The 18,937-nt window shown below is 36.7% G+C and overlaps 1 long non-coding RNA gene across 1 annotated transcript; it reads right to left on the reverse strand.

Moving 5' to 3' along the window:
- Positions 1-1,464: 1,464 nt before the first annotated feature.
- LOC139678777 (uncharacterized) lies at positions 1,465-6,922 on the reverse strand. The gene is made up of 3 exons (XR_011699106.1): positions 6,881-6,922; positions 6,505-6,542; positions 1,465-1,559 (listed from the first exon to the last, which is right to left on the reverse strand). It is a non-coding gene; the product is annotated as an uncharacterized lncRNA (long non-coding RNA).
- Between the last annotated feature and the right edge of the window lie 12,015 nt (positions 6,923-18,937).

Genomic DNA, 18,937 nt, shown 5'->3' on the forward strand with positions numbered 1-18,937 from the left:
GAAGTATTTATTGTCCTCCTGCCCTACCTTTGTCCTGACCCCTTCAGATCTCTCATGTCTCAGAGGTCCCCACAGCTCTCTCCACTTTCAGTTATCTTTATTCAACCAACTCCAGCAATACTTTTTAACTCAAAACTAAAACACATTAGCCAAATTAAAAAGGTGTTAACATTTTATAGAATTAGATGAACTTTAAGGTTTAAAAGGCAGATATCCTCCCTTTGTGCTAACAAGCAATATTTATGGCCAAGAAAGCTTTAAATCCCTTTCTCAGGATAGTTGATCTACATTTACTGCCAGGACATACAGTTTTGGATTGGAGTGCAGTGAGAGTCAATGTTGGTAAGTTGTGAAGTAAAATATTTTTCCCGTAACAAAATTATTTGAGAGAGGCAGCTAGAGAGTGTTGTATTCATGCTGTAAAAAGAGGAGTTGACAACATGTAGTATTTAGCAGCATTAGGGTAAAGTAGGGCTATTGCACTGGGAGCACACTATTTCTTAATGAAGACTTACTGTTGCCTTTGAAACTGGAAGGTAAATGGATGTAGTTATCTCACAGCATTCAAATAGCAGATGCATCTTACAATATCATCATGATGTCATTTTTCCTATACTTTCTAAGAAGGCCTGTTCCCTGAATTGTCTATAAACTGTCCTCTTAACCCTTTAACATAAATATTCCCCCCAAATTTTCAGAGATAGTACATAGAGAAAATTACTTATTAAAATGACATGGCAGGCCTGAAGATATTCACAGCTAAGACTGAAACTCCATCTTTGAGACACCCCGTTGTGCTTTGTTGCATTTTAATAAGTGTTCATCTGACCCTCTGCCAGTTAATTATGGGGATCTTTAGAATTTTCTTCTGGTCCCCTTGCTCTTCAATACTGATGTGCTTCTTTCCCTTCTATTTTAAGGGACCTTAGGTGAGTTATCATTGTTAACCTGCTAACACCCAGATCTATTTTGACCTTTTAGCTATCCTCCTAAGACAGCTTTTAGCCTTTTTGTCTTACCTCCCTAATGTGCAAATTTGGACCTTAACTGAAACCCTTAAAAAAAAAAAAGACAGAGAGAGAGAAAAAGAACGACAAAACCCAGATCTCTTCTCCGCCAATAACCTACTAAAAAGTAGCTCCTAGTTTTCAGTCCCATTAGATGAAAACCTATTTATCATTTACAGTATGACCAATAGAATTGATGTAGTGGTGTATTTAATTTAGGCATATCCTTTGGGTTTTGTTTTTCCTATGTCTGTTATTTTGTTGGTTTTTTTTTTTTTTGCTTTTGAAGTTCCTTATTTTGATTTACTTTGGATTTCCCATTTCAAATAAGAAGAGATTGTGAGGATGCTGTAAATCTTCCAGTGGCATTACTCTTGTTCCAATTTTAAAGTGCAAGAATCCTCTTTTCTTACCTCCACAGAGGTAAGAGCTGGGGAGAGAGAAAGAAAAAAAGAAAAACAAAACCTCAAACAAACCTGTGGAAGAAAGTGTTTCCTAGTACTTCCTGACATCCCACAGCTGCTCCCTGCATCAAGATTTTGTTGGTTACTCCTGAAAGAAAAATGGATTGGAGTATTAATTGATTTCCTCTAAAATGTAGTGTGTCACCCATAAACAAACCTTGTTCTGCTTGGTAAAGTAAAGGAACCTCCGAAGGGAACAGAAGGAAATCTAGATATCATTAAAGAACACAAAAAAATTTGCTTATTTGGAGGTTCCTGGATAGAATGATGATAGAGACTGAATTTTGAAACACTGTGGACACACATTGATATTGTTATACTTGTTTGAACCAGCCTTCTGAATTTTCTGAGATTTGTCCATCACTGGAAAATTTTAATGAATACTATTTTACTAGTGGAATTTTCCCATTGAATACAAATGATTCCAAAAGTTTATTTTCAGAATGTTTCATTCTTGCCTTTGTCAGACAGCTGGTAGAGGGACTTATTTATTTCAAAAATAAAGAAAATTATATGCAATGAATAACCAATTGCAGTAAACTCTAGGAGATTAAGTGTATTTTTATTGTGAGGACATAATGCTGCTATAACTTAACCTTCTCCTCCCCCATAGGGTAAAGAACACTTAATGAGGGAGAGGGTGCTTTTATCAATCTGTAGTCCATTTCTCTGCTATATAATATTCATTAGACATTCAGTAGTACTTTCTTCTATCTACCCCTAATTTCAGAGGCAAAAGTACTTCTTCAACCTTTGATAAAAGAAGACTGATAAATAGTTAACTAATACACAGTCTATTTTAAAAAATATAATCAAAAAAATCTTGACACATTTATGTTCCCTGTTACATGGGAGGCCAACAAGCATTTTTTTTTAGAAAATATTTCAAGATGTGCATTGCCAGTACTTCAAACTTCTATTCTTTGAGTATGTGTCAAACTGCACTTCTTATAAGCGGTTTTCCTGCGTGTAGCATTTTTCTGACAAAGTTATCCCCGTGGTAGAAAACCCACTGGTGTATGTATGATTAGAGAGACCCTGAGATTAGCTCAGCTGATTAGAGCCTGGTGCTAATAATGTGTGTTCAAACCCTGTTATAGGCCATTCTCTTAAGAGCTGGAGTTTATGATCCTTGTGGCTCCTTTCTAACTCAGAATATTCAGTGGTACAAACAACAAGATTTTCTGGTCACTTTTCTTTTTAGTTTCCAAACTTCCTTCTTTCACCACTCAGGAAATACTAGATTTCCTAGTAGCTGCTGGGCTGAGCTTTTTGGTTTTGCTTCTACTCCTTTACAAAGTTAATGCCAGCTTGTTGTTTCTGCTTTTTTAGCTTTGGTCCAAAGCTCATTTTCTGTTTAGATTCAGACATTTGACCATCTACTTAGCTTGCTTTATTAAATTTCTATTTAAAATAATAATTGGAAAAAAAATACCTTCTTATACCACAGAATACCTCCTGAAAGCCAAGAAAACCCCTGCTTTGTGGGTTTTTTTGTGAATAAGAAAGGTAACTTTCTGAAAGCCTGAAACATTATCAAATGAAAGGCTAAGTTGATTCTTATAACATACTGTTGGACTTAGTGAACTTGAGCAGTAAGCCTATGATTAACTTTTCTCTTTTTAAAATAAAAATCTAACTTTGATTTTTTTGAATTTTTATTTCTAAGGAGATTGGGTAAAAAATATCCCAAACTAGAGTAATTCTACTCCTCACCCCTTTAAGACTGTGAACACAATGGGTTCCTGTGCTCATACTTGCTGACAGGATATTAGTGCTTTCCTTTGATCCATAATTTTATAGTAACTGTTGCTAGTCAATTGTTCTTTGATACGTAATTTTATAATATCTTTTACCAGTTTTTTAGACCTATTTTATTGGTGTTAGTCAAATCAGATGTATAAAGCAAGAACATCAGTATGAGTTTGATTTGAAGGAGAATGAGTTGTCCATTAATTCTGATGGTAGATTCCAAGTCCAGGGTTACAACAGATTTCTGAAAGGTTTTTCCAAAGGGTTGCTAGTTAGTCTGTAGTGGCCTGCCCAAAGGGCTACTGCCAAATGTTTAGGCCCTAATCCTGCAGTCAAATCTTCATGTCTGGGATCCTATAGACCTCATCAAGTTTTTAAGCAGATGTTAACATCAGACAACCAGGAATTTGTTACAGGAGAATTTCCTAAGACAATCAGGTGTGGAGTTTCTGAGAAATTCAGATAGGCTAGAGATCAGGGAATGCACTGATCATGCAGGTTTTTGTCTTCTGTATGGTCAAAGTAACAGTATCTGCCCATATGACATTAGTGGGCCCCAGGGACCCTGTTGACAGTGTTCTTCATCTCTTTCTCTGGATCTGTACATACACACTTATACCTGCATACATATGGCTAATCACGTGGCTACAGACAGCATCATGTGGCTAATTTACATACAGGTATGCATATATATGATTACAAGTAGGCGCTTGTCTCCTAAGTGTGTTTATCAAATTCCCAATCTGATATATACATTCTCTGTTTGAGATGATCTGTTTTCTCCATGGGATTCTGGGCATGGATATGACATCTCAGTCATGTCACCTCATTCAGGTAAAGCAAAAAAAGTGACAGAAAAAGGGAAAGAACTGGGAATGATTAAGTCTTTTGCATTAAAAATACCCCACATAAATAAATATTCTATGGGTCCAAGTATCTTGGGTTTCTTTGGAGGTTTTTTGCTTGGTTTTTTTTTGTGTGTTTGTTTTCAATTGTAGTGTGCTAGAGGTATCTAGGTTGGGATTTTTGATCTGATTCATTTCTTAAGCACACAAATATAAATAAAGAGGAATTTTGAGAAATCCACTGAAGACAGCCTTAGAAGTCTGTCAAAGAATGAAGTCTTTGTTTCAGGACTTGGGGGTAATATTTTTTTTAGTTTTCTTTCTGTAGAAGTGACAAATACAAAACTAACTTCCAAAACCCACTCACTCTTTTACTTATCCAGGATATGACTGCAAGATACAGCTCTAATAAACCTACCTAAAAAAGGAACTCAGAACTCCTAAGAGTACTGGAATAAAGTTTGATTTAATTCCTAGATAAATGCAATGGTTGTGTAATTAATAAAAAAAGTATCCAGAATGGTAAGCACATTCTGGAGCTAAGATTATTTTACCTTACTGTAATGAACATCACTCTTTTAAAGTTCATCCCTGAAAATAACAATATTTCTGTTAATTTTCTTGAGTATTTTATATAAAAATGTTGTGCGTTTCCAAGAGATAAATGTGTCACCGTTTATTTAATCTATTTTTTTTCAGTGCAGCTATCAACATAATATAAAATACTCTTTATGTAACAAAAAGCTTGTCAGGACTGAGTTCTGACATAAACAAACTAACTTATGCTGTTACAAAATACTGAATTTAGTTTCTCTTAAATCTTGTATTTAATTTTTAAAATGAAATGATGGTAAATGTAAAGTTGGAAGTAATTTTTATGAACTCTGATTAAAATGCAGTTTGTAACTTGGACAATATCTCTCAATGATACCTGAGAGGTGAAGCAGGATTATTAGAGATACTAAGCAAAATCCCACAGAACTGATCATTTTCCTTACTGCATTCTTTTAAAAAGCTGCAGTTCTTGTTTCTTATAAATTTAGCCTCTTTATAGTTTCCATACAGCATCAAATTTCTTAAAGAAAATGTGAGATCACTATAGACAGCTTCTTTAAAATGTTCTTAAAGTAAATTTTGCTTTTTAAATATCTCTGAATGAAAGAAATGAAGCACTAGATCCTGCCACATTCAGGAAATCCTGTTGGAGTTTACCAAAGTGAATGTACATAGCTGAAACTTAAATTTGGTCTACCCTCCTTTATAAGGAGGCCAGTGAGTCCTTTATTTTACCTCTCTCTTACTCAAAACTGCAGTTGGATTAGCCTTTACTCCCCAATCTACTTTATTTATTTATTATTTTTTTAAATTAAGGAAGATAGGAAGTAAGTGAATTTTCAAATCACAAAACTCTGCCATACAAAGCTCCACATGGTTATGCCAAGAGCCTTCACCCCTGGCTATCTCAGGGTCAGAAACAGATGAAAGTTGTAGAGTTGAAGTAATGTATAAAATTTGGGAACAAAACTTGCTAAACTGAGCAAAGAGTGTTATAATTGACCATCTACATTCCTTAAGACTTGGTTGAATAACCTGCTGGTACCACTATCACCTACCACAAATGCAGGCTATACAAAATAATAATAATTTCGTGTTTATAAATCACCATGAAGATATAAATTTCCAAATCATGTCAGTGGTCTATAACATATGTTACTTTTTTGTTTGGTTTAGTTTTTTGTTTATTTCAGTTTTGTGAAGGAATGATTTTTTCTTTGGAGTTATAATTGTAGTCTGCCTTACTAAGAAAAGAGGATATGGTCCCTAGTAAAATACACAGTAATCGAAATTAAAATTTCCTCTTTGTCTGAGACAAATTTTATGCTAATTTTATTTCTTATGAAAAATTTCTTTTTCCCCAAAAGAATATTCACAGACCAGGCATATCAGAGAAATACACCTTTAAGGAGTAAGTTTGCATTGTAAGGAGTTTTTCGGAGGTCCTGTTGCCCTGTCCAAAAGATGCTCCAGAGGCTAAAACAGAGGTCATTCCCCAATGCCAACACCTCCTCTGAAAGATGGGACAGCAACAGCAAGAAGAATATTGTGCACTCTCTCTTGCAATGCAAACAGGTTTTAAGATAAATACCAATATTTAGAGATAGAAATATTTACTGATATTCCCTATGCCAAATGCTGCAGCTGTAACTATAAAGCAAGCAAAGATAGCAAAGCAGCCAAAAGCCTTTCTAGGAGTGTTTTTGTTTATTTTTTTCTCTTCTAACTGTAATGTGTGACTGTTTTTCTGCTTAAACAGCTCTAAAGGAGTATGAAAACTGAAGTCCTTCAAAGCTGTTAAATGTTTCCTCATATTTGCAATAAAATTCTGCATTACAGATCTCCTAGCAAAATCTCCGAAGCATTGCAATCGGTACTTACATAATTTTCCATTAAGTCAGTATTTGTGTATTCAACACCTAGAAAATAAGGAAAGTGGATGTGGATAGGGAAGGGAAAAAAACAAAGGCGAAGGGGGAAGGGGGCGGGGGGAAAGGGGGAAAGGAGAAAAAAAATAGGCAAACCCTACCCTGAAACAGCCATGCAGCTATTAAACATATGCCAAAGTAAACAATAGTGTGAGAGTCTGCCATAGCTTTGCCCTGCAGGTAGACGGCAGGCGGCACAGAAGGAAAGCAAATGGCAAGGAAAACAGAAGGATGGTACAGGATGTGGATGAGATGCCGAGCCCTGAGAGCATGAACGGCCTGATTGTGATCCTCAAGTCACACCATCAGCCATGCAAAACAGGACATACCTTTCTGGCTTGCTGGTTCTGTCGGCTGAAACAAAGCAGTCCCATTCTCAGCAGGAGGCCAAATCAAAATGAAATTTTATTTAGTCTGCACTGTCCCCAGATTGGGTTTCAGAATGACTGCTTTAGGAGATAGCATGAATGTGGCTGATGCATGCTTTGCATATGAAACTGCAATAGAGGGGGGAAAAAAAATCTACATAATCAAAAAAATCTGTGCCGTGTGGATGACAAACCCCCCTGGACGTTAGTGAAGCAGCTACAATGGACATTTTAAAAAATGACCTTCCTGAAAAATGTACAACTGTGCTCTGCAATACTATTTACAATAAATATATAATAGATCATTTTTGCATGTAATTATTCAGAAGCTGCCCTGAGAGAATGAAATATCAAATAATTTTTCTAATTTTTTTTTAATCAGAGAGCAGAATTACAGTTTAGAAAAAAATGCAGATAAAATGTATATCTAAAGAAGATTTCTGTGTCTTGCAGTGGCTGGGTTTGCTTGCACCTCAAAATCTTCTTCAATTTAATGTTTTGTTTAAGTCCTGTTTCCTAGAGTACCCAAAGAAAGGCCTACTGCAGTAAAGAACATCTGCTTTTTGTGCCACTGATCTAATGCATTCCACCTTGCACTTTTAAGAAAGGATCCTTTCTTTGATTAGACACACTTAATTTTACAGACTATTAATAAATAAAAAAGATCATCAACTGATGACACAGTATTTTCATTAGAAGTTAGAAATAACTAACAAAGGCAAGGAATAGTCTGCTGAATATGCAGGGCATACACCATGTAATGCCTTTGTTGTCAGTTATGCTGCAAATGAGATTTTCAAATAGGATTTGCAGAGGCAGGGCAGTGATCAACACAGTGCAACATCCAGGAAAGGGAAGTTGAGCACAGTATTCTGTGAAACAAGGGGGCAGAATGGAGCCTGTTTGTAGATATGTATTATTATCCATAGAAAACACTTATCATGGCTTGGTTTTGCTACACCAGCTACTTGGAACTAGGTGATACCAAAAATTTTGTAAGTGCACACCTGTGAGGGCATGTGCGTTTGTATTGATTTGTGTGCAGACCATGTAAGCCTGTAGTCTGTACAAATGTACATGTTTGATGCTTACACTGTAAAAGACAAGCAAAAGGCAGCACAAACAGTACATGTTTTCAATTTATAGATATTTCTCTCCTGAAACGAGCAGTGCTAATAATGTGCTCTATAGCATATGGACAACCAAAGAAGGGAAGGAAAACCCTCCGAAAACCCAAACACCACAAAATCTTTCAGAATGCAAAAATGCAAGATCCCCCAAAACCAGCACAGATAAAAACTTGCAGCAATAATGAGATACTGTGCAAATCATTCACACAATGTGCTTTCACACAGCAATGACGGAAGTCACTGACAACAATGAAACCTTGTGCAGATACTCTTTGGAGAAACAGGCAAGAAAATGTTGTAATTCTGTCTCCTGTACTATGCAGGCAGTGTTTGAGACTTGCTGTAACAAAATGTGCTAGAATATTGCTGTTTTAAAATTAAGTATTGGACATTATGGAAGGTCACTTCATAATGAGTTCTTCTAATGCTATCTAAAGCTAGAAATCCATAAGGAGCACAGTGGAAAAGATAACACTTGCTCTCCCTATGTCTTGGAACAACTGTTTTTATATTTGTAGTCATCCTAAATGTTGTTCCAAACAAGATGTTTGGATATTCCCTAGCCTTGTGCTGTATCATATTTATTCTGATGCATATCTTACCATGAAGCTTCATTTTTACTGAATTAATGTGGTTTTTGCATGTTAATATTTTTATAAATGTTGAGGGGTTTTTTTATTTATTTTATTTTTTTCTTGCAGAACTTCCTACTTTAGGGAAAAAGAAAGATGTGATTGCTTTAAAAGTAGAGACCAAATACAAAGCTAGTATTCCCAAAATTCAATGCACCTGGCATTCACTTTATACCTAATAAGCATCCGTGAATATGCAAATGTTCAGTGTCTCTAGTAACCTCATTAATTTATTCCTCAGGCAATCAAAGAATGTGAACCAGTCCTCTGCTACTAATACTGGAAGTGGTACGCCACACAGCATAGCTAGAATCATCTGAAAGCACATTCTGCATATTGAAAAACTGTTTCATCTTTCTTCCTTCCTTTGCTACCGTAATTCAAACAAAGACTTTCTACCTCAGTTTACATAGCTGACAGCAAGAGTTGAAAAATGCCAAAAAATAATTAATATATATATATATTATACATATATATATTCATGTGCACACGTGCACATTGGGAAGATAAATAGTTTAAAGACATCTCAACAGAATTCCAGTTTGAAAACCACCTGAGTTTTCTTCTTTATTTATTTATTTACTTGGGGGGGACGTGGGGGGGGTGGGGGACCTTGGGCAGGATGGGGGAGGTGGGAGAAAAGTGACCTGCCTCCTACTCTGCAAAGCAGCAGAATAATCTTTTCCTTTGCCCACATTAAAAGCCCTGAATAATGTTTATAAAATGTTAGGGAATCCCGGTAGGTTTCCTATTTAACAAGCCATGTATGACAAATCACAGTGTAATGTACTACGTTCTTAATCTTTAATTAGAATGTGAATATCTGCACAAGAACGCAGTTAACTTTGACACATTAAATCTTCTGGTTAAAGTGCCTTACAGGAAGTGCAAAGATGAAACACTGCAACAATCTACTGCCTCTCTCCATTCACCCAGACAGTTGGGGAAGGATGATAACATCTTGTAATACCTGCTCTGTAGTAATTAATCGCTGTGGTATTTAGGACCATTCAAGTAGACAAATATGACAGAGACAGGGACAATTAGGAACCTTGTTCAAGCTACATTAACTTTTCCAGCTATTACAACACAGCAGCTCAAGTTTGCTTGTAAAAGCTGCAGAGGGATTGTTATGCATTAGCCGTGCGATTATTAATGAAAGAAAAGGAGAATTGTGTTTATTGTAGTTTGAAAATTGCAAATAAATTTCAATTATCTGCTATGTCATTTTGTTAAACATGCATTCTGGAAATGCCTTTGTACTCTAAATCATGAGCTACTTAGAGCAAACTAATACTAGAAAGCCTTTGGGAGATACAAAGTCAATATTTTTGTTGAAAATGGCCTTCTTTCCTGGTCAAATCAGAGACAGACAGAGCTACCTGAAGATATTTCAGATAGTTTGTGAACCCCACAGACACTGGCATTCACCTTCTCTTCTTGTACCAACAGGCAGTCGTATCAGACTTTGACGTATCACTGGCGGAAGGTGTGCTCTGCTCCACAAGAATAAGAAAGCTCAACTTCCTTCCTCATGGCATGCATAAAGTGTACACAACAAGCCTTTGCCTCTTTCCCATTTTTGCCACAGTCATACCAGAACAGACCACATGAAATGTGGGGAGAACATTTGAGACTTGGTATGGATTATATACTGTAAAGGTTACACACTGTGCTTTAGCTTCCCATCAATAAGGAACAGTAAATGCCCTGCAGATTATAAAGTTCATGCTTTAACTATACATTTGAGGCAGCATAATCTGTCATTGCTGTTTTCATACCACATGAACATCAATTGGCTCTCAGCATTAAAGGAGGATGGCCAGAAAACAACAGAACTGGACAAATATTGCAAAGACTGGCATGAATATTCACTGGTGGCTGTTTTCTTTAAAGAAAAAAAGGAATCACCTAAACCTGTGGCCCTTTTATGTTCACTTTCTATGAATATTTGAACTAGAGTTTCTTAGCAGCATGAATGCTCACAGAAAGCTAATTTGAAAGTCATACATGTGAGTGTTTGTGGAAAATGAATTCTAAATTTGCATGTGCAAATATTTGCACTGGATATGCTGTCGTTTTCCCCCAGTCAGGGAGCAGCGGCAGTGCCACGTGTCTCACCCCACCAATCCTGCCTGAGGAACCCAGCTTGAGTTTCAAATATTGTGTCAAATTTGTCTAGTGAACTTGTTTACGATGGAGCCCCAAAGTAGAAAAAAAGAGAAGTGTTAAAAGTGTATGAAATGTACTCGAACAACAAATGTTTGCAGTGATGGGAGATGCATAGTCGGGCATTTTGAACGCAGAAACAGAGGCTCACTGGCACCAAACAGAGTTTGTTACTAAGTTTGCTCAGCTCTGGTAAGGCTTTTTTTACCTCCTCTCCACTTCCAGAGGGTGAAAAAGAAAAGTAAAGTGTTAAAATACCAATTAGGACAGGAAAACTTTTTCTTCCCATTTGCCCAGTTTATGGTCAATCTAGTGAAATACTTTTTTTCAAATTCAAAATATTTGTGAAGCTTGAGATACTTTCTGAATGCATAGGACAGAATTCCACTATTTATTTGCAGATGAGATCTGCCATGTTATCTCTGTTTTTTCTTTTTCTTTTCGATTTTGATAGTTGCAAAGTACATTGCTTCATGCAAGCCATTTTCTGCCACCTACTTCATTGTAGTCTAGAAATAAAAAGAAAAGCCAGCTTAGCCCAGCAGAAATCTGCATCCCCACCCCAGGATCTGTGTCACAAAATGAAGGAGGGAGGGGGCTGGGCCAGAGTGGGGGGGGGTGGGGGGGTGGGGAAAGGGAGGAAAGCAGCTCAGTGCACAGCAACAATTCCCCCTCTCAGCTGAGCTGCAATGATGTCAGCTTTCTGATTACAAACTGCTTATTTATGCTTCAACAGCTGCCAAGAGCAGCAAATAAGTGGCTAAAAGAGTGTCTAGACCAGGCATTCAGGCCTCTATTGTTTGCTGGTTGTTACCTGGTTGACAGCGATGGGTACAGCTGCCTGGTGTGAAAGAGAGCAAGGGATGGGGAGGCAGTGATTGACAGAAGGACCCTCGGGGTCAGGCACAGCCAGCCCCGATGGCCCCATGGCTTTATTTTCCCGGTTCTAAAGGGAAAGCGATGGCTCTGCCTAGAGGTTGGAGGTGAAAGGAAATGTTTGAGGATAATGAAAAAAATCCTTTAGCCAAATTTGTGATCATGAACAGTTACTCTGGGGAATTTAAGCCCAAGTGTTGGGCAGTTTTCTCTATATGCACAAGCGGTTATTTGTAGTCGCCACAGGAATAATAATGTGTTACATATACGTGGTCAAAAATGTATCTTTGTGCAGTCCTTCACATAAGAGCTTAAAACTACTGTTTTATTTTTATTTAAGTTAAAAATTGATATCACTGATAAAACCTGTTACTATGCACTATGCAGAAATTCACTGTGCTTCAGGACTGGCTTTAAAAACATTCCTAAGCTTTTCTGAAAAACATGCAGGTATTTTGGAGTGAAAAATAGATATTCATATGAGACAATCATCTATCAAAACCCCACATATAATCACTCTGAACTTTGCTCTCTTCATTTAGATTTTGGAGGGACAGTGTCTCTAAAAAAAACTCAGTGGAAATGGCTTGCCAGTGAGCAGGCTGACCAAAAGCCATAAAATGCCTTTTTTAGTCACTATAGAGAAGTCCTCAGTCTGGTTTTGATCCCACAGGTGCCAGTGTGGTCCAGGTGTAAACCTAGTGGTGTCAAAGGAGTGACATTGATTCAAACTAACTGCAATCACTGGCAGAATGACTGAATTTCTCACCTCCTACCGTAGCCTACCCCCATGGTGGAATACTGTTCAGCAAAGAGACAAAATCTCTCAGAAGTTTTCAAAGGATGAAGCCAATGAATTTTTTTAATAGAACAACAAAACCAGATTCAAAAGTCTTTGAACAACATGTAAAGCTATGAAGATACAGTGTACCCTGGAAAAAAATGTAAGCTTTATGCTCACTAGCAGGTCCACTGCTATCTTCATCCACATAGATGAAGATTAAGTTGCTGGGGCAGCCATGAGTAGAATTAATCTTACTTTCTTATTTGGCTTTTTATGACATGATGCAAAGTCCAATGCCAAGAAAAAAGTTGATTTTCAGAACTTGTTACATGTGACAGAATTATTAAATGTTTTATGACCATATGGTGTAATTTTTTTACTGTAGTATTTAAAATAGATTAACAAATGAGTAACCTTTCTCCAGTAAAAGATAAGAAAGCACTAAAAAATAATCTGGGCATCAGTAGCATCTAGAGAGGCAAAAGTACAGCACAAAACCTGAGTAGCACAAGCTTAATTTGGGTGTACAGTGGGCTTTCTACATATCTGATGCAAAGTCTGTAGCTGAAATAAAATCATGTTAAATTATCTGTAAAAAATAAGTTGATTTAATTAAGCACAGAAAGACTTATTAGATATAATAAAATGTTAAAAAGTCAAATGATGTGCAGTTACATTTCAGCTAACACTGCTCAACAAATCCACTAAATTTATTCCTTTCAATAATGATCTGTTTTGAGCATTTAATTAGATAAATAATATTTAATCACTTCAGCAAATTTGAACTAGAAAAATTCCTTGTCATCAGTGGTGACTCATTCTTGCTAATACCTGCCTTTAAAGAAAAAGTAAAACTAGATGATCTTCTGGAGCAGAAAAGTGTATGAGACTAGTACAGATGTGTCTCTAGGCCTCATTAAAAAAGCAAGGTTTGCTAAACAAACTATTATTTACAGTGAGAAGTGTGCATATTTTACTGGGAAGGAGCATTCACATGTTTGCCTCTTTTCAGCATCAGGCACTTTAAGTAGATGATAAGAAAAGATATTCAATAGATGTCCTATAATTCATCATAATACTGTTTCATTTAATAACTACTTTGCTGAAGTGATTGGCATGATTACAGGAAAATTACTTCAAATTATCCATCTCTTATCTAGCATCTAAGATGTCCTAAACTTGCATGAGAGTTAGCATAATGGCACCTATTAATTACTAATGCTTCAAGTCCTTCACTGCTTAAATATCCTTTCTACCAGGTGTGCACTGTAATGCAAATAAAGAAATAGAAGCCAAAATGATCACTTTCCAAGACAGAGTCATCCAAAGTTGAATAAATGAAATACCAAGTGCAAAAATCTATGTCCTGCCCATTAGTTCACTATATCTAGATATTAATATATTTTTTATCTTTCTCTGTATTTCTCTCCTTCTCATATATATGTACATTTGCAGGGTTGTATATATGTGTAAAAATAACTATATGAACAATATATGGTATACACTGTATTTATTTTTACCCAGAGCTACTGATGTGCAAGGCTGCTATAAAAGACAGGCTAAGTACATAGTCTCTGCCCTAAAAAGCACATTTTAATCTCAAAAACCTATACATCAAATGCTACGTGCTCAAGAAGATTTACTCCATAAGTAAACACTTTGAAGCAAAGAAGTATTATTATCTGTTAAGGGCGGGGAAGTTGGAGCAAAGATGGCCAGAAGCCATATTTGTTCTCTCTGCAGTCTGGATTTAAAGGCTAATGTAAATTAGAGCAGCCTTACACTTACACCCTTGGCTTTCTAGGAGCGCTCATGTAAACCTTCACAGCAGAAACCAGGGGTAAGTCCTTTCTATATTTCTTTCCAGCCCACCTGTGACATGTCCTTAATTCAAAGGGTGTTTATGCTGCTTATTAAAGCCAGCTAAGATGGTGAATGTTCCCTGAGGGCCCAATTCTTCCGTGTCTCACATGTCAAAAACACAAACTCTGCAAAGGAGACCCATGCAGCTACAAGCTCTCATTGGTGCTGCTCTAAACTCCCATTGCAGAGGCAAGGCCATGAAAAATCTTGCTTTATATTCTTTACAGAATCCAACCTCAAGTCCATGATCAACTGTCTTGTCTCCCTCTTTCTTTGCTAGTTTTTTTAATCATGACAGTACATTAAGTTCTATTAATTGTGTTTGCAATGTTGAAATAAAGATACAGGAAATGTGGGACAGAAAAGAAATAAAAACAAGAAATCCCCCAAACCAAATGGTGAAAAGCAAAATAATTGATTATTATTGACGTATGGCAAGTGACCAAGTTTAAAGGCTGTGGCCTTTTGGACAAAATCTAGCTTGAAGCAATCTCCAAAAGGAATGTGAGTCACCCAAGTGAATTTCAGGTAGGAAAGAAAATAGTGGACTTCTAATATCCTATTTACAAGAAAATTTAGAACAAAACAGTCACATCTACCATACACATAAAACCTAAAAGGGAAAGACATTCTTGAACCACACTTGATAAATGGTTGGAGAGCTTTTTACTATATTCTGTACAAGAAACACAAGTATTTGTTTCTAAATGTGCAAATGGTCTCAATGAACAAGGAAACCCACCATCCAGAAACATCTCTGGGAGAACATTACCTTTAAAAAGGCTGTTATTTATTAAGGATAGGTACTAATAGCAAATTACTTGCTTTCATTCCAAGTGACCGCAACAAGCTCATGCAATGCTACAACTACAACATCTGAATACATGACAAACCAGCTTAATCCTCCATCCCCTTGATTTTTACAAAGGAAAACTTTCAAAACTCTCTAATTTTTTTTTTGTTTTTTGTTTTTTACTTCAAGATGACAAAGCCTTTAGAGATTCACAGTAACCTTTTATTAGGTTGTCACTACTGAAATGGTATGAAGCCTTCTGTGACTAGCAAGCTTCCACTGTGGTTTTCCTTTTGTAACATAAAAAAATACTGCCAAACCAAGGATGCTACAGTGTGCAAGGGACTTCACCAAAAATCCACTATTTCATGCATTCATAGTTATTTACTATATGGACTAAACATCTATAATTCTGCTACTACTAATAAGGACTCTGGTACTAAAAAGCAGTATGTTCATCCATTCCAAAAGTTAGAATTCTGTAGTAAACAAAGTATTTGTAAGAAATGCCCTCACATGGCCAGGTGCAATTATATCTGGCTTTTCATACATGACACTCCAGAAATTTGTTAGCTCGCTACAAATTTGTAAGTCTGTTTTTCAGTGCTGGCTGTCAACCATATTGTGAAATAAAGACGCAAGCAGTTGTTGAACATCAGGCAGTTGTTGAACATCAGGAGCACCATGGTCATCTCAAGCTTTGCTGAGCTCCCATGGCCAGAAACACCTTCTTCCCCCAGCATGTTCCACATGGGCAAAGGTGTCTTCTAAACTAGTCTGGGCATCATGTGAAGCAATCTTCTAGGTTAACTGTTGAAAATACATTTTTCCCTCTACCTCAGCTCACTGAAACAAGAGATCTATCATATTTGTGCGTTCTTAAACAAGATGAAGAAGTGATAGCTTCTGGATAATCACCTCAGTTTTTGCCTAACATAGTAAGATACAGTAATTCCCTATCAGATAGCTTGAACAGCATCATATCATCCTTGGCTTTCTAGGAACTTAAAATTTTCCCAACACAATAATGATTCAGGTTTGGAATACTTTTTTTTGTTGTTCTTTTTCTCCACTTCAGTGCATCTCCACCATTTAGTAGACCCTGTGTATAACAAAACCTCATAAATTATTTGTTTTATGTAATTCCTTTATCACCTTACCTTTAAAAGGCTCACAAAAAACAATGCATAAGGGATGGAGCAGGATGGAAACAGAATTTAAAAAGTAATGATTAAGTCTAGCACCAGTTCACATTGCTAAATAATAATAAGGGATATGCCTGAGAATACAAACAGATTCAGAAGAAATTACTCAGATCTCTAATTTTTGGATCTATCTGCTTCTTTCCTTCTGGCAGGCTGAAATTCCCATATACTGAGGGCTTTAAATTTAATCTAATATTCAACAATATATGCAATCTCTGCATTGAAAGTGCTCTACTATTTGACCTGTGTACCACAACCCATAATGAAGTGTTCACATAGAATACTGGAATGGAATAATGCTGGGAAATACCTTCAGCTACTTGTCCCCAAATGGAAAGCAGTTTTGAAGAGTCTTCTTTGCTTTACAGTCTTGTTTTTTTGTCTTAGAGAGTCTTGTCCAACCGATCAGTCAGAGCACTGGGACAACAGAAAGAGGAAATGTCAGGAAACCATTAAGCACAGTGACTTGGTGAAACAAATTGTTATGCTTAGTGCTAGTCCTTATAGAAACATAACTAAGGGGCCAAATTCACTGAGCATCTGTATCAGCTTCTACCAGGAAAAGAGCATCTTGATGATTCTCAATGCTTACCGTATCAACTGGACTACAGCATTTCAAGGAGAAAAAGTATGAGTTTCTTTGCTGCTTGAGCTAAACATCATGGATTCTAGTTGAAATACCTGGGAGTCCTTTGTAAGTCAGTTTGGGGGAGGATACTCAACACATGCAAGGAATAATTGGCAGCAACTAGTGATAGTAACTCCTACAGTCTTGAGGAACACAGGCTTCCAGCCAGTTCTACAGTTCTACTGTTGCAGGAACTTCAGGACTTTCTGATGCCCTTGAAATATTTTTCTTTCTTTCTTTTCTTTTTTTTTCTTTTTTTTTCTTTTCTTTTCTTTTTTCTTTTCTTTTCTTTTCTTTTCTTTTCTTTTCTTTTCTTTTCTTTTCTTTTCTTTTCTTTTCTTTTCTTTTCTTTTCTTTTCTTTTCTTTTCTTTCTTTTCTTTTCTTTTCTTCTCTTCTCTTCTCTTTTCTTTTCTTTTCTTTTCTTTTCTTTTCTTTTCTTTTCTTTTCTTTTCTTTTCTTTTCTTTTCTTTTCTTTTCTTTTCTTTTCTTTTCTTTTCTTTTCTTTTCTTTTCTTTTCTTTTTTTCCTTTTTTTCTTTTCTATCTCTTTCTTTCTTTCTTTCTTTCTTTCTTTCTTTCTTTCTTTCTTTCTTTCTTTCTTTCTTTCTTTCTTTCTTTCTTTCTTTCTTTCTTTCTTTCTTTCTTTCTTTCTTTCTTCCTTTCTTTCTCCTTTCTCATTTTATTGCTTTCTCCCTTGCTTTCTCTCCTCCTTTCTTTCTCTCTTTCTCTCTTTCTTTCTTCCTTTCTTTTCTTTCTTGCTCAATTTCTTGTTTCAGTCTCTTTACTTACAGTCTAAAGCTCAGTAAGGAATACTGGGAGGCTTGTGATAAATGAGGGAGTTGCTTTACTAGGCACATTGATTGCACAGTGTCCTGTGCTAGAAGAGATTGGGCTTGATGATCCTCTCGGCTCATTGGTCTATAAGAGGGCACCAGCAAGAAGCATGGTGGAAGTGGCATACCATCAGGCTGCATGCCTGGACTACAGAGAGCAACGTGTCTGTTGTGAGACCCAGGGGCATATCCTCATACAAAGATGTGAGCTTGTGGCTAGAGGTCTCCTAGCATAAATCAGTATAAGATTTGTTGCATGAGCAGAACTTCTCTTGGTTTCCATGTAAGTCATATGAACTCCACCTTGGGGTGCACCATGGAGTACCCCTCTCTGTAGGAAAGAGGTGCCCAAGAGGCACCTACCCAGACCAGGAAAGATGAATGACCCTGATGAATGACCCTGTGTCTGGAAACAACAGCTTCTTGCCCTTCTTTGTAAGACTGACCTAAGTGGAAGAACTGTCTTAGTGAAGACATATTGACAGAATTTTTTTTTGCTTCTGACTCAAAACATTATAAGTCTTGCTATTTTGCTGAGAAATGCTGCTTCCAGGTGATTCTAGGTGGCACACTGAGTAGGACGCACTGCTGTCAGAGCCCTGGGGACCTGAGAGTGGAGCCCTGTAAATAGTGCTTCATCATGCAAACAAGGATGTCACCTCTGTGCAGGCAGATGGTGGTATGAGTGGGCTCTAAGCTTCACTACCAAGATGAAGTGAGACAGCACTTGTGACAACTTAATGCTGACTGAGTAACATCAACACAAGTCTTCTTTTCTGTTGTAGCTGTTTTAGGATGTCAGGAGATATGCATCTGAGATTGAAAAGACACTTTTGACAGCATAATGGCTGAAATAGTTTTGAAACATTTAAAGCAACAATAAAACGCAAAAGGGGGAAAAAAGAATGAGGATAATGGGGTGTGACTTGTCAAAGGACATAAGGTTTCATTTCTCTTTGAATAATTTTGTATCTTCAGAACTATTACTTTCTGAAAGTGCAAGTCACAATTTTCCAGAAAAAGTCTGCCACACACCTAGGCATCTTTTGCAGGCAGCACTTCATAGTTATAACTTTTTCACTGTAACTCTCATCCTTTCTAGCTAT

This window comes from Pithys albifrons, chromosome 1 (assembly GCF_047495875.1).
Source record: "Pithys albifrons albifrons isolate INPA30051 chromosome 1, PitAlb_v1, whole genome shotgun sequence".
Taxonomy (NCBI): Eukaryota; Metazoa; Chordata; class Aves; order Passeriformes; family Thamnophilidae; genus Pithys; species Pithys albifrons.